Raw genomic sequence first — 13,866 nt, 5'->3', positions numbered from 1 at the left:
TGGTTAAGAATCCGCCTGCCAATGCAAGGGACACGGGTTCGAGCCCTGGTCCGGAAAGATCCCACATGCCGCGGAGCAACTAAGCCCATGCGCCACAACTACTGAGACTGCGCTCTAGAGCCCGCAAGCCACAACTACTGAGCCCGCGCACCACAACTACTGAAGCCCACGCACCTAGAGCCCGTGCTCCACAAGAGAAGCCACCACAATGAGAAGCCCACACACCACAACGAAGAGTAGCCCCTGCTCGCCGCAACTAGAGAAAGCCTGCGTGCAGCAACGAAGACCCAAGGCAGCCAAAAATAAATACATAAATAAAAAAGAAAGATTCTTAAAAAAAAAAAAAAATTTTGTCTCTACATATGTGAACACCTACCATTCACTTAGCACTTAAAAGTTTTGAGTTATAACACCAGTCCTGAAGAAGATTTTAACTGGTCTCTACTTATTTTACTGAAATTAGAATATGCAGCCACCAAGTAAACTTGTTTACCCTTATATTATCCATAAGATCGGTTAATCTAGAAGGAAATCTTCATGAGTTTATAGCCAACTGTGCTTTTCATATAAAATTAAAACACCCAAAGAAACAAAAACCACTTTATTGAAAAGGATATACAATTTTAAATTTTAAATAAAATATAATTGCCTATTATGACTAAATTACAGTCTCCCTGCTCTTTATTAGTTAGTAATCCCTGGTTTTCTTACCTAGGACCTGCCTGGTTCCTGACATTGGCATTCTCATTAGATCAAGAACTCTGTGAGCTCAGGCTCATGTCTGTCTGGGTCACTGCAGAAGCCCCAGGGCCTGGCACACTGCCTGCCTCACCTTAGGGGGCCAGAAATATCCCTTCAAAGACTGAGTGAGTGGACACAATCCAGCACCAGGGCTTTAGAATAAGCTGAATATGGTTGGATTATTTCTGGAGTGTCTGGAAGGAGACAGATAGAATTTAAGGGATAAATGTGAATCAGAGCAGAGGAAGGGAGCTAAGACCAAAGGATTATCAAATGTGTTTTGGTTTTTGTCTCCCCAAGCCCTCTCTAGGGGATTTTTATGAGGCCAAAAATAAGAGATAAGGGGAAAGTTCAGGCAGAGGACGTCAGGAACTTCTCAGGAACTCAGGTGTGAATAGGGCAAAGAACAAAGCAAGGGTCTTGGATGTCATTCTTGCTGGTGCCTGGGGATGTGACATAAAGACCAGTTCTCCTACTTAAAGATTCGATTTGGTTCATTGAAATCAGACTCTTCCTGGGATGGCTTAAAAATTTCAAAACAATTTGACAACAAAAATCTTTACAGTGAGTTATACTGTAGTTAGGGGAACTTCAGTTCAAGGCCACATTCCCCAAAGTATATTTTTTGTTTTTTTTAATAATGTCAATGGGGAATTATAGGGTTTTGTGGAAGGAAAAATAATGGTAAAACAAATGTTAAGCAGATTACTTTCTTGCAGTAATTCTCAGAGTCTTTAATATGTTAATGTACATTATGAGTCAGAGAGAGAGAGAGAGAGAGAGGAGAGAGAGAGAGTAGCATCTCTTTGGGGGGAAAATATTGACTTAGTAATTCCACCTTCCTCTTAAGCACTCTTTGCTAAAAGAAATTCCCCATCTATGTCAACACTTTTCAGAGGGCTTCATTTTCTTTTTTTGTGGCATGGCAAAAGCCCAAATGAAAATATAAAGACCAGAAGTATATATTTTTTCAGTAAGAAAGAAAGATTCTTTTCTCCTAAATTTTGCCTATTGAAGCCAGAACTGGTATTATTACTTTATATAAATATAATAGCTGTTCAGTGATCATGACAAACAGAAAAATATGACAAAACTGTTTTGTGAAAGAACACAAAGTTAGAAAAATGATTTACCAAAATATAACTTTAAAAAATACTTTAAAAATAAAACTTGGGCTTCCCTGGTGGTGCAGTGGTTGAGAGTCCGCCTTCCGATGCAGGGGACACGGGTTCGTGTCCCGGTCTGGGAGGATCCCACATGCCACGGAGCGGCTGGGCCTGTGAGCCACGGCCGCTGAGCCTGCGCGTCCGGAGCCTGTGCTCCGCAACGGGAAAGGCCACAACAGTGAGAGGCCCGCGTACCGGAAAAAAATAATAATAATAAATAAAACTTAACCATAAAACAGAGATATAATGTGGTTTTATTACCAAGTATTTGAAAAGTAGAATGACTCATTATTTCTGTAATTCCTAAGGGTACCATTTTATAATTTGCCCAAGGATTTGATTTGATATTCTAGTGGCCCCAAAGTTGGCAACATCCGCTTATAAAAGACCTGATTTGGACTGTGTGGGCTGCTGAAGTTTTTTCACGCTTTTTCTCATTAAAACAAGATTGTATGGTAGACTGGCAGTGTCACTTTCTCACTCATGCTTCCCAGAGGCTTAAGCGGTCAGAATTTACCTTTTCCTTTTCTTTGTAATACCAATTTTGTTTCGTAGTTAATGGGTGTAAAATATCCTCTGGGGAGAAGCTACAGAGTTTAGAATTTTTCCTTTCTCAGAAGTCAAAAGACAATAGATTATCAATTTATTTATCCTTCATTTCCCACAAAATATTTTCTCACAGATTCCCTGCACCCCTCTTACCTCCTTTTAACAAAAAATTCATGAATAATATGAAGTAAACACAACTGATAGTGGTACGGGCCTTGGCCCATCATTGCTTACCATTTAAGAGGTGCCTACTGCAGTTGGAAACTAATTTTTGGTTCCTGCGGATATAATATCCATGGATTTTCCAAAAATAAATGACTAGACTGGGCCCAAGTAAAAAATATGTCTTAATCATTGAAGCAGCTTTTTGTCTGACCATCATCTACTCACTTCTTTACTCTGACAGCTGCCTCTCCTCCTGTGGCATGAAAGGATACAGCACTAAAGGCGGAGACTGTCCTAAAGGATGGCTGGAGAGGCTACATGGAGGAAAAGAGAACCCTGGGATTGCAGGGCTGAACTGCCTATGCTGCCCTGAAGATTCCCTGCAGCAGGGTTATCCTTGCAAAGCAGGGTAAGAAAGGGAGTGGATCCTGAGCTCTGAGAGCTGCTCTCAGTCCTGTGGGATTTTTCCCTCAAAGAATTGCCCAAAGAGTCTGTTTTCTAGAAAAGTCTGAATGATGGCTGGATTACAGAGCTCTTGTAGCTCAGAGATGGACGGTGCTGGCTGTAATTCCTCTGCTTGCCTTCCTGACCCATTCTCCATCTTTCCCAGCCCTGCTCTGTGCCCAAGGAGACTGACCCCTTCTGATGAGAGGGCAAGAGGAGAGAGGGGTCAGGCTTTATTCTTTGCCCTCCCTCCTTAGTAGCTGCATCTCTGTTGATAGCTGTGATGTTCCACGCCTATGGCTCCCCTCAGGGAGCTCCAGCTCTCGCCAGGCTCCAAGACCACTTTTTCTTCTCCTTCAGCCCTAGGGGAATTAATGGCTTCCTGCTGGTGCCAGACTCTGGGTGCCTCAAAATCCTTCATTCATTTCCTTAACCCTGCCCACACCTCTGGAGGCAGTCCCTTTATTACAGTCTCCCCATTGTACTAAAAGTCTTACCTGTTGGGATAAATTCTGTTTCCTGTGGGGAACCTGGCTGTTACACAAACTGACCCTCATTTTAATATGAAATTGTTAAAAGAGATCTCGATTTTGTAGAATATATTTCTTCACAACTTCAGTCAGAGTATTGCTTAGGAGTATGGGTGTTGGGGTCATGCAGATCTGTTATTAACTGTGTGATTCTAGGTATGCCTAATCTTTCTCTCCAAGTGTCAGTTAAGTATCTCTATGTATCTCATCCAGAAAATGGAGCTAAAAACAGTATTTAATTCATTTAGCACATAAATTGTTGTTAGGATTAAATGAGATAATGTTTATAAAGTACTTAGCCTAGCACAGCACTTAAAAGACTGTCGATAAGTTGGAGTGCTTCTTTCTTATTACTATTTAAGTATATTTCAATTTTCAAACTGTGATACTGCAATTTCTCTCTATTAATTGTTCAGTGTTTCTTACTTGTGAAACTAAAAGCCAAACACATTATAAAACATTATTATTAGTTTACCAATATGGACATTGAATGCTCAAGGGATTTGCACTGGTTTGAGATTAAGGACCAATAGCAGAGAAAGAAGGGAGTTCAAAAGCCTTGGCCTTGGTTACTTTTAGGAAGTAGCATTGTTCCTACCAACCTCCCAAAACGACTGCCCAGCTTTTCACGCTTTTCACTCCAGCCTATCACACACCCAGCCCTTCCTGGGTGATATGACACTTTCCCTTGTCCTTTAGTACAAAATAGAATTCCTCTGCTCATCTGCTCCACCTGAAATATACTACATCAATTGGTATTGGTTTAATTGTGAATGACCAAAATCTCAAGACAATAGTAGCTTAAGCAACATGGAAGTTTATTCCTCCTTCACATAAAATCTGAGTGGGCAGGCCTGAGTTGGTAGGGTGCTCCATGGTGTCAAGGACTCAGGCTTGTTACTCTGCTATGCACGGCCCTTGTCCTTTTCTTTCAAGATGGAGCTCCAGCCATCACAGCCACTTTCCAAGCAGCAGGATGGAGAAAGGGGAGAAAGATAAAGGGCCTTGTGAAATAATAGAAAATATATATTGGTCTCTGCCTCCCAGGTCCAGGCACAGAGATCCTAAAACCCTTGTAATTTCCTAAGTGATAAGGGCACTAGGAGCATCTTTTGTTCTAATATTTGGCCTTTGACCCCAGTTCCTGACACAGAGCTCCTAAAGCCCTTGGAATTTTGGATGATAGGAATTTTGTTATTCTAATGAGGCAACTCTTGGTGGGCTCTTGAATAGCTTCAGGATGGGGGCTGGTAACCAGAAAGACCAATCCATGATTAGAAGCTTGTAACTTCAATCCCACCCCTATCCTCTGGGAAGGTCTGGAAAGGGGCTGATGATTGAGTTAATAATTGATCATACAAAGCCTTTATAAAAATCCCCAAAGTATAGGATCTATATTAGATCCTATCCAGAGGAGTATGCTGGGTTTTGGAGAATTTCCAGGTTGGTAAACACATCCACATGTGGGGAGGGTGACAGACCCCAACTCCACAGAGACAGAAGCTTCTGTACTCAGGACCCATCTGGACCTCTCCTCGTCATCTGGCTGTTCATCCGTATCCTCTACCACATCCTTAATTACATAATAAACTGGTAACTGTGTTTCCCTGAGTTCTTTGAGCCATTCACAAGGAGAGAGTCATGGGAACCCCAATTATAGCCAGTCAGTCAGAAGTATAGGTGAAAAGCTGAAACTTGTGATTGACACCTGAAGTGGGGGTGGGACCTGAGGCCATCTCCAGGTAGTGTCAGAGTGGAGTTAGATTGTAGGACACCCAGCCGGTGCCAGAGAGTTGCTCGATGTGTCAAACCCCATACACCTGGCATCAGAAGTGAAGTGTAGTAGTAGTGTGAGAGGAAAGGAGGAACGTGGGAACTCACCTACACCAGTTCTCTCTTAAAACAAGCGTCCTAGAAGTTGCCATTCAACACTCCTGCTGTGAGCCCGTGGGCCACTAACCTCAGTTGGATGCCGCTCCTCTCCCCCACATCAGGGAAGCTGGGAAATGTCTTTATCCTGAGAAGTCAGGCATCCAGTGCAAACTTCTATAGCTATGGAAGAAATGAAGAGCAACCACTGAGGGCAACAAGCAACCTCTGTTAAAGACATCTTCCTCTCTACCGCTCTCCTTCCTCACCACAGTCAATAGGAAAAGAAGGCAAGGAGATTTTTTTTAAAAAAACCAGTGCCATCTTGACAGTAGAAGAGGGCATTTTATAGTGGTTTTCAGCTTCTCAGAAGAGGTACGGTGTGAAACTAAAAGAAAACCAGAGGGACTTCCCCGGTGGTCCAGTGGTTAAGACTCCACGCTTCGACTGCAGGGGCCACGGGTTTGCTCCCTGGTCGAGGAACTAAGATCCTGCATGTTGCTGTGGCGAGGCCAGAAAAAACAACAAAAATGAAACAGAAAGCTGTACTGTCTCATTCTGCCCCACCTTGAACTCTGCTCAGAGCCTGGTTTCCAAACATGAGCAATCAGTAGACTTTGTCTTAGACTGTTGCCACTGCCCAAACATACCAAGCAGTCAGAGCAAATCTGGGTAAAGATAGCATTGACTGTAACTGGAATTACAGAATACATTTCATATCTGAGAGGTGGAGACAGCCTGCCACGTGGCATGCAGGACCTTAGCTCCCCAACCAGGGATGGCCCAGCCAATCATAGCACCTCATTCTCCTGGGCACAGTGATTGGTCCAGGGAAGGGCATGTGCCCCAGTCTGGGCCAATTAGAGCCCTTTTCTGAGACCAGTTTGGGGCTGGAGGAGAAGGGGTCTTGCTTTTTGGAAGTATGTCAATGGGGACTGCCGGCAGCCATATTTTTTTCACTACATGAAGAACACCTGTCTGCAGTAGGAAAGAATGAAGACAATATAGACAAATGGGTAGAGGGCACAGGTGGCAACCTCCCTGCAGTTCCTCAGTCCAGTCAAACCCGAAGCTAGATCAATTTCTGGACTTCCCAGTTAGGTAATCCAATAAATCTCCTTTAATGCTTAAGCTAGTCTGAGTTGGATTTCTGTCACTTGTACAAGTCTGAACTAAAAAAAAAAGTAAAAGTTAAACAACATGCTCTTTCTATTAGAAATACACTTACTAAACTTCTATGAGTCCACAGTAAATTCAACGAGACGAATGCTTAAGCAGGTTGGTATCTAAGAAATATTCGTTAGCATACTACGGACAAATCAAAGGTGTTTAGGAGAATGTTGAGGAAGTCAGTTTTGCTCATTTTTGCTGTCTTCCTTCTTACACTGGCAGTTTTTGCTTTTGAAATTGTAAGAAGAAAAACAATGAGTCAGTCAACAGAGAAGGGATAGAGAGGTAGTAAAAGGAGGTATGGGAACAGAGTGATGGAGAAGGGAATAGTGAGAGATGGCACGGAGTATCAGAGCTTCCAGCCTGGGAGTCAGGGGACCTGGGTCACAGCCCTGGCTCTGCCACTACTGCTCCATCTGCTTGGGTGAACCACTTTGACTAGTTGTAATTGCTACACCTGAGAAATAAGGAGGCCTGGAATAGAGGTGATTAAGGTCCATCTTGGCTCTAATAGTCGATCCTTCTAGTATATCCTTATTTCTAGCAGGAAAATGAAGGACACAAGGGAGTAGGGTGCATCACTGTTGGATTCACTGCTGTCAAGAGCATGACCTCAGGTTTCCCAAGAGGTCTAGCTCAGAAGGCAGCTGTTCCAATACCCCCAAACCAGCCTCAGATCATCCCAGGCAACTGAGGCTCTGGCTTTTCCCTGGAAGGGTCAAAACTTGGTCAACAATTATTGGGCTGGGGGTAGAGGTATATCCAAGACAGAGCTCCTTGTTTATAATTCATTAAAGAATTCATCAGACGCCCTGGGCAGACAGGGCAGAACCCACCTAATCGCCTTCTTCCCTCCCCACCCTCTTCCTGCCCACTGAGGAATCCTGATCCATATTAGATCCTATCCAGAGGAGTATGCTGGAACTCATCCAACATAGCAAGTGCAGCCTGTCCGGCAGAGACCTGAGCAAACCAGTTTCACACAGGAAAATTCAATTGCCTGCTATTGTCACAGCCAGGGAGGCAGGGGAGGAGCACTCCTACCCATCACGGCAATTTTTTTTTTTTTTTTTTGCGGTACGCGGGCCTCTCACTGTTGTGGCCTCTCCTGCTGTGGAGCACAGGCTCCGGACGCGCAGGCTCAGCGGCCATGGCTCATGGGCCCAGCCGCTCCACGGCATGTGGGATCTTCCCGGACCAGGGCACGAACCCGTGTCCCCTGCATCGGCAGGCGGACTCTCAACCACTGCGCCACCAGGGAAGCCCCCCATCACAGCAATTTAAGTAGGAGGAGAGATGAGAATGGGAAGAAGTGATGAATAAACACGGGGAAAGAAAGCTCTACAGAAGTGTGCTCCTGCTCAAAAGTTGGGGTTGAAAGGTAGTGTCTGAGAAGAAAGGAGTTTTCTTCTAGCTCTTTTAAACCGTTTTCCCCATTTCAGCCAAAATAGCCAGCAAGAAGTTTCTCAGTTCTTACAGTGCTGACGAGTAAGACTTAGCACACGGCAGGTGCTTAATAAATCTTTATTGAATGAATAAGTAAGTGAATGGACGGAAAAATCTGTTGGTCACCATACTGACTCTCTTTGACGAACCACAAAAATGGAGTATGCTCCATGGAAGAGAAGGCATGACGAGGATGGGGCTCCTTGCAGGCTTAGCTGAGGCTAATGGTCCCCTCTCCAGACTATCCAGGCAGAGTCTGATGGGTCTGATGGGTCACATCACACAGAGGTTATTTCCTTCAGTCAAGGAGCAACTACTGGGCCCTTCTTTTGGGTTCAGGACCATATAGACGTTAGTCCCTGACTTCTGAGACCTTGCAGTCTAACTGAAGAGATAGTCTTAGCCCATATAGAACAATGATATGAATCATATAAATCACTAAATAAGCGGTCTTAAGTAATGTAGGGAGGACTATAATTGCAATTAGAGTCCAAAGAAAAGAGAGATGAGTGGGGCTCAAACAGTCTAGAAAGATCCATTGAAGTGGGATTTGACCTTGACGCAGAGAACAGACAAATGTGCATTCACTTGGGGAAAACTTGGGTTAATTTTCTGGACTCTGATTCCACCTGAGTCACAATGCTATTTTCCAGATGCATAGTCAAGTCCCCTTCCAACTTCCCTTCCACAGTCTGCATGGCAGGCGAGGTTTTCATCACCGTTAGAGCAGAGGGGGGCTTCACAAAGAGCAGTGTAATCTGAGTGCTGATGAGGCCAACAGGTTTGATTCTGAAGATTGTTATTGCTGCCAGGCTATAACCTAGACATATAAATGTACTGCTTCAAATGTTCCATCAGGAGAATCGGCTGGGGAGCACTAATCCTAAGTGAAACCATCTTGATTACAAAGGAAGGAATGACAACACCATATTGCTTAACTGCTGAACCTTACAATGAAACACAAAGTGGCATTAACGTTCTCTGACTGTAATGCTGCAGTTTAAGCAGTTAATCTTATTTTAGCTGAATGGCATGTTCATTACAGCAAATAAGTAGGTAATGTGTGGGATTACTGAAAGGAAAGATAAATTAAACCAGTTATGGTTATAATGTTGATTTTATTTTAACTGTCTGATTTAACTTGGTATTTTTCAAGAGTCAGATCTAATATACACTCATTTAGCAGAGATTAAGCAGATGGGACTCTTGCCCAGAAAAGGTATTATATGCAACTTAAGATGCTACTTTTAAGGGCAGCAATCCAGGACACTCGATACTGGCTCTAGCCTGGAATCTTCAGTGCTTAAACTGGAGGGGTCCTGAATGGTAAGATAGCACTTCTCTCTTTCCATTAAATAGTTATGTTTTCACCATTTATGCTTTTCAAGGGCAGCTGAAGGACTTTTCTTCAAGGTCTCAAACATCCTTCTGTGTGGACCTGCTACAAAACAGTGTGTAGCTCAGGAATGTATTTTATCTTGTTTACACGTGCTTTCTTCAAACAAGTGTTACCCTGACTCCAAAAACCCTTCATCGAACTACAGGTACAAGAGGAAAAAGAGATATAGTCCCTGAACTGGAAAGGATTACAGTCTAGTCAGGAGAGGAGGGATAATAATCTCAAACATAAGGAACCTAGGAGACAATGTGAGAGGGTGTCTAATCAAGTGCCGAATTGCATAGTGCAATTGAGCAGAGTATGAAGTACTAGATACTGGGCGCTGCACTGGAGGCTCTTCATATACCTAATCTCATTTAATTTGCACAATAATCTTGTGAGGCCAGTATTATTACCTCCTATTTGTCCAAGGAAGGGGAAGTAAATTGCCTGTCCAAGGAAGGGAAAAAGCAGGAGTTTAAACCCAGGTCTAATTCTAAAGGCCTCGTTTTTTCCTTTATGACAAGCTGCTTTCTTAAATATGAAGAGTCAAGAGCAGAAGAAAATCGTAAAAGATGTCACGAAAGGAGTGGAATTGGATCTGAGTCAGAATACACCTTCAATCCAACTTAAAAACAAAAAAATTCTTTACCAGTACCCACTTGACAATCAATTTTACTTCCAGAAACAGCCTAAAGAAATAACCTTCTTTCCACATAATACAACGACCTTAAAACATTTTAACTCCAAGAATCCTCTTTTGATTTTTATGCCATTGTTGTGTTTTCATTATATATATGTTAATCCCACAGGGCATTATTGTTGTATAGTCAATAATTATTCAGATTTATTTATCTATTTTATCCTTCTTGTGCCTTTGGGTTTCCACCTAAGTTCATTTTATTTCTTCTGCCTGAAGAACGATCTTTAGTATTCCCTTTAATGCAGGCCTTGCTTGTGATAATTCTCTCAGACTTTATGCCCAGATATGCCTTATTCCCCTTTCAATTTGAAGAACACATTTTTGCTGGGCATAGAATTCTAGATTGTCAGTTACTTTCTTTCAGCACTTTGAAAATACTCCGTTTAACTTCCCGCTTTCATTATTTCTCTTGAGAAACTAACAATAAGTTTAATTATTGCTCTCATGAAGGTAATGTCTTTTTTCTCTAGCTGTATGTATGTATGATTCTCTCCTTGGTTTTCATTTACTATGAATGTGACTAGGTTTTTGGGTTTGTTTTAAATCCTTTTTGGGCTTCTTAATTTGTGACAATGTTTTTCACCAGTTTGGGAATATTCTCAGCTATTATCTTTTCAAAAATTGTTTCTGTTCCATTTTTCTCTCTCCTTTGCTTCAGGGACTCTAAATACACTTATATTAAATCTTCTCACGATATCCCCTATATCTCTTACACACCCCACCCCCATTTGTATTTACAAACTTTTTTCTCTGCAGGTTTCCTTCTGGAGATATTCTTCTAATTTATTCTTAATCATCTCTTCAACCATGTCTTATTGGTTATAAAACCCTTCCACTGAGTTCATTTCAGCTACTATATTTTTTGGTTTGGGATTTAGTTCCTATTTATGTTTTCCATCATTATCAACCTTGCTTTTTTTGTTTCATCTCTTTACCCATTAAACAAATTGCACAGCAATTTGCTGTCAAGAAAAAACTTGACAACAGAGAAGCAATCAATGAGCTCCAGTCCCACTTAGGATATAGAAAAACAAGAAGTTCTGCTCCAACAAACTATGTTTCTTTGGGCAGAGTACAGAAGGAAGAGTCAGCCAAAACAGTAAGAGGAAAAACCCGAAATTTTAACAAATGCTTAAAGACAAAGTATGGGCCAGTGTGACAGCTTAGAATCTCCAGGAGGCACAGATACAAGAAGAGTCTGCCCTCACTTGCCAGCTCTTTTCTATAGGCCTCCACTGGGTGTTCATAAGAAAAATGCGGGATAGATCAGGAAAACTGAAAGAGCCACCCTTTGGTGACACAGGCATGCAGATAACAACCATCTGGCACTGGGGTAAAGGCATGAAACCCATGTTCTTTTATACAAAGAAAGAGCCATTTGCCACTAGTGGAGTGGTACAAAACCTTCCTGTTCCCTGGTTCCAGGAAAAGGCTGTGGTAGAGAAGTTGAAGGAAAAAGCATCAGATGCTAGAGGGGGGTAGGAAACCCACCTGTGACCAGGATCCTGCCCTAATGCAAAGCATTAGGTCTGCTGCCAGTGAGAGAGGGACAGGAAACTTACTCTCATTTAAGAACCGTCCCCCCCAATTACAATGCAGAGTCTGACTGCCATGGGGAGAAGGAGGTGCACCTATAAAGCTCAAGAGCCCGGGGCCTGCATGAGACTGAGGCTAGCGGGGAAAACAATGCCTGCCCCAACCACAAAACTTGCTCAAAGAAACAAGCAACAGATCCCTAGAGCTAAGGGAGGGGCAGGACTTGTAGAGATTCCACTTGTAGTACAGTTGTGCAGTCTGCTGAAAGCAAGAGGGTGAAGCAGGGACACTGAGAAAAACTCCCTGGCATTCTAGGCCACTCACTAAACACAAAGTAGCAGCAGTTCACCACTGGATGAATTTTAAAGCTGTGGTATATTGAAGGTTACAATATCAACAATAAAACCCAAGCCCAGATCAACTACTACTGAGAGTTACTTGGTACCCCCACACTAATGGCCCAAGAGAAGGAGAGGTGTGCCCACTGTACGTATAAATACTATTTACCTCAGTTTCTACTGTTCTTTTACATGCAATGTCTGACATTCAATCAAAAATTATAAGGGCTTCCCTGGTGGCACAGTGGTTGGGAGTCCGCCTGCCGATGCAGGGGACACGGGTTCGTGCCCCAGTCCGGGAGGATCCACGTGCCGTGGAGCGGCTGGGCCCGAGAGCCATGGCCACTGAGCCTGCGCGTCCGGAGCCTGTGCTCCACAGCGGGAGAGGCCACAGCGGTGAGAGGCCCGTGTACTGCAAAAAAAAAAAAATTATAAGACATTAAAAAGCAAGAGAAAAAAATGACAATGATCCACTGTCAAGAGATAAAGTAGTTAACAGAACTAAATCCAGAGATGACCTAGATATTGACACTATCCAACAGGAATTTAAAATAACTGTGATTAAAATGCTAAGGGATCTAGTGGAATGAGTGGACAGCATACAAAAACAGAGAATTTCAGCAGAGAGATAGAAACTATAAAAAAGAGTTAAATGGAAACCCTGGGAATAAAAATACAGTATCAAGAGATGAAGAATCATTTTGACAGGCTTATTAGTAGACTGGACACAGCACAAGAAAGAATCAGTGAACCTAAAGTAGGTCAATAGAAATGATGCACATTGAAACATAAAAGTAAAAGAGAGTGAATAAAACAGAAGAGTGCATCCAACAGAGCTGTGGGACAATATCAAATGGTCTAACATAAATCTAATTGGAGTCCCAGAAGGAGAAGAGAGAGAGAGTACAGGACAGAAGAATATTTGATGGTATAATGGATGAGAATTTTCCAAAATTAATGATATACAACCAAAAAATCCAAGAGGCTCAGAGAATCCCAAGCAGAATAAATACAAAGATAAACATACCAAGACACATCATAGTAAAACTGTTGAAAATTGAAAGTTAAGAGGAAATCTTGAAGGCAGTCAGAAAATAAAAATGTTACATAGAGAAGAACAAATATAAGAATCACAGCAGACCTGTCATCAGAAAATTTGCAAGCCAGAAGGCAATAGTGATTTCTTTAAGGTACAGTTGACCCTTGAACAACATGTCTTTGAAATGTGCAGGTCTACTCATACACAGATTCTTTTTCAACATATATACAAAAATATATGTGTAGAACATCATGTGCAAGACTTGTATTGAAGTGGATAGCCTATCCCTACATAGGCACAGGGTGAGTGATATTTAACATAACGTTAATGATATTAGTTTTCTTACTGTTTTATAACTTTGCTTTCAAAGAATTACGTAACTGTACAGTATGCCTCTCTCTTTCATAATTGGAGAAACTGTGTATCAGCCTATCATCACAGGGAAGTGTTTTTTAAAAATATATAATTATGTTTCCAATACTGTATCATGAATATGACTGCAATAATGCATGCCATAAAAATTTTATGCATGCCATAAAAATTTTATAACAATTCATTCATTAGTGAGCAGGCTAGGCTACCATGAAGCAATTGTATTGATTATCCTAGGCTACCATAAAGCAATCATATAGCTGCTTCTTCATTATCAATGCATGAATTGTTATACCTGTAAATAAACTGAATTTCACGTTATCTCTTCATTTCTGATGTCTAGTGTTAGTAATACGTATAACATCTACAGTATTTTGCATCATATAAGACAATACTGATGTAGGTACTGACAGACAATTC

At 42.0% G+C, this 13,866-nt stretch overlaps 1 protein-coding gene across 2 annotated transcripts in view; it reads right to left on the bottom strand.

The window, feature by feature from the left end:
- Positions 1–5,532: 5,532 nt before the first annotated feature.
- The window catches only part of OSTM1 (osteoclastogenesis associated transmembrane protein 1), a 47,862-nt gene continuing 39,528 nt past the window's right edge, over positions 5,533–13,866 (bottom strand). The window contains exons 7-8 of one of the 2 annotated variants that reach the window (XR_009543756.1): positions 12,205–12,447; positions 5,533–5,647 (exon numbers count right to left, since the gene is read on the bottom strand). The gene's annotated coding sequence lies outside the window, so the exon portion shown is untranslated. Of the gene's footprint in view, positions 5,648–11,198; positions 12,448–13,866 lie in introns of those variants that run through there. The other variant, XR_009543755.1, reaches the window with a different exon arrangement.

This window comes from Lagenorhynchus albirostris, chromosome 12 (assembly GCF_949774975.1).
Source record: "Lagenorhynchus albirostris chromosome 12, mLagAlb1.1, whole genome shotgun sequence".
NCBI lineage: Eukaryota > Metazoa > Chordata > Mammalia > Artiodactyla > Delphinidae > Lagenorhynchus > Lagenorhynchus albirostris.
The sequence above is the reverse complement of the archived record's forward strand: the minus strand, read 5'-3'. Positions and strand labels throughout refer to the sequence as shown.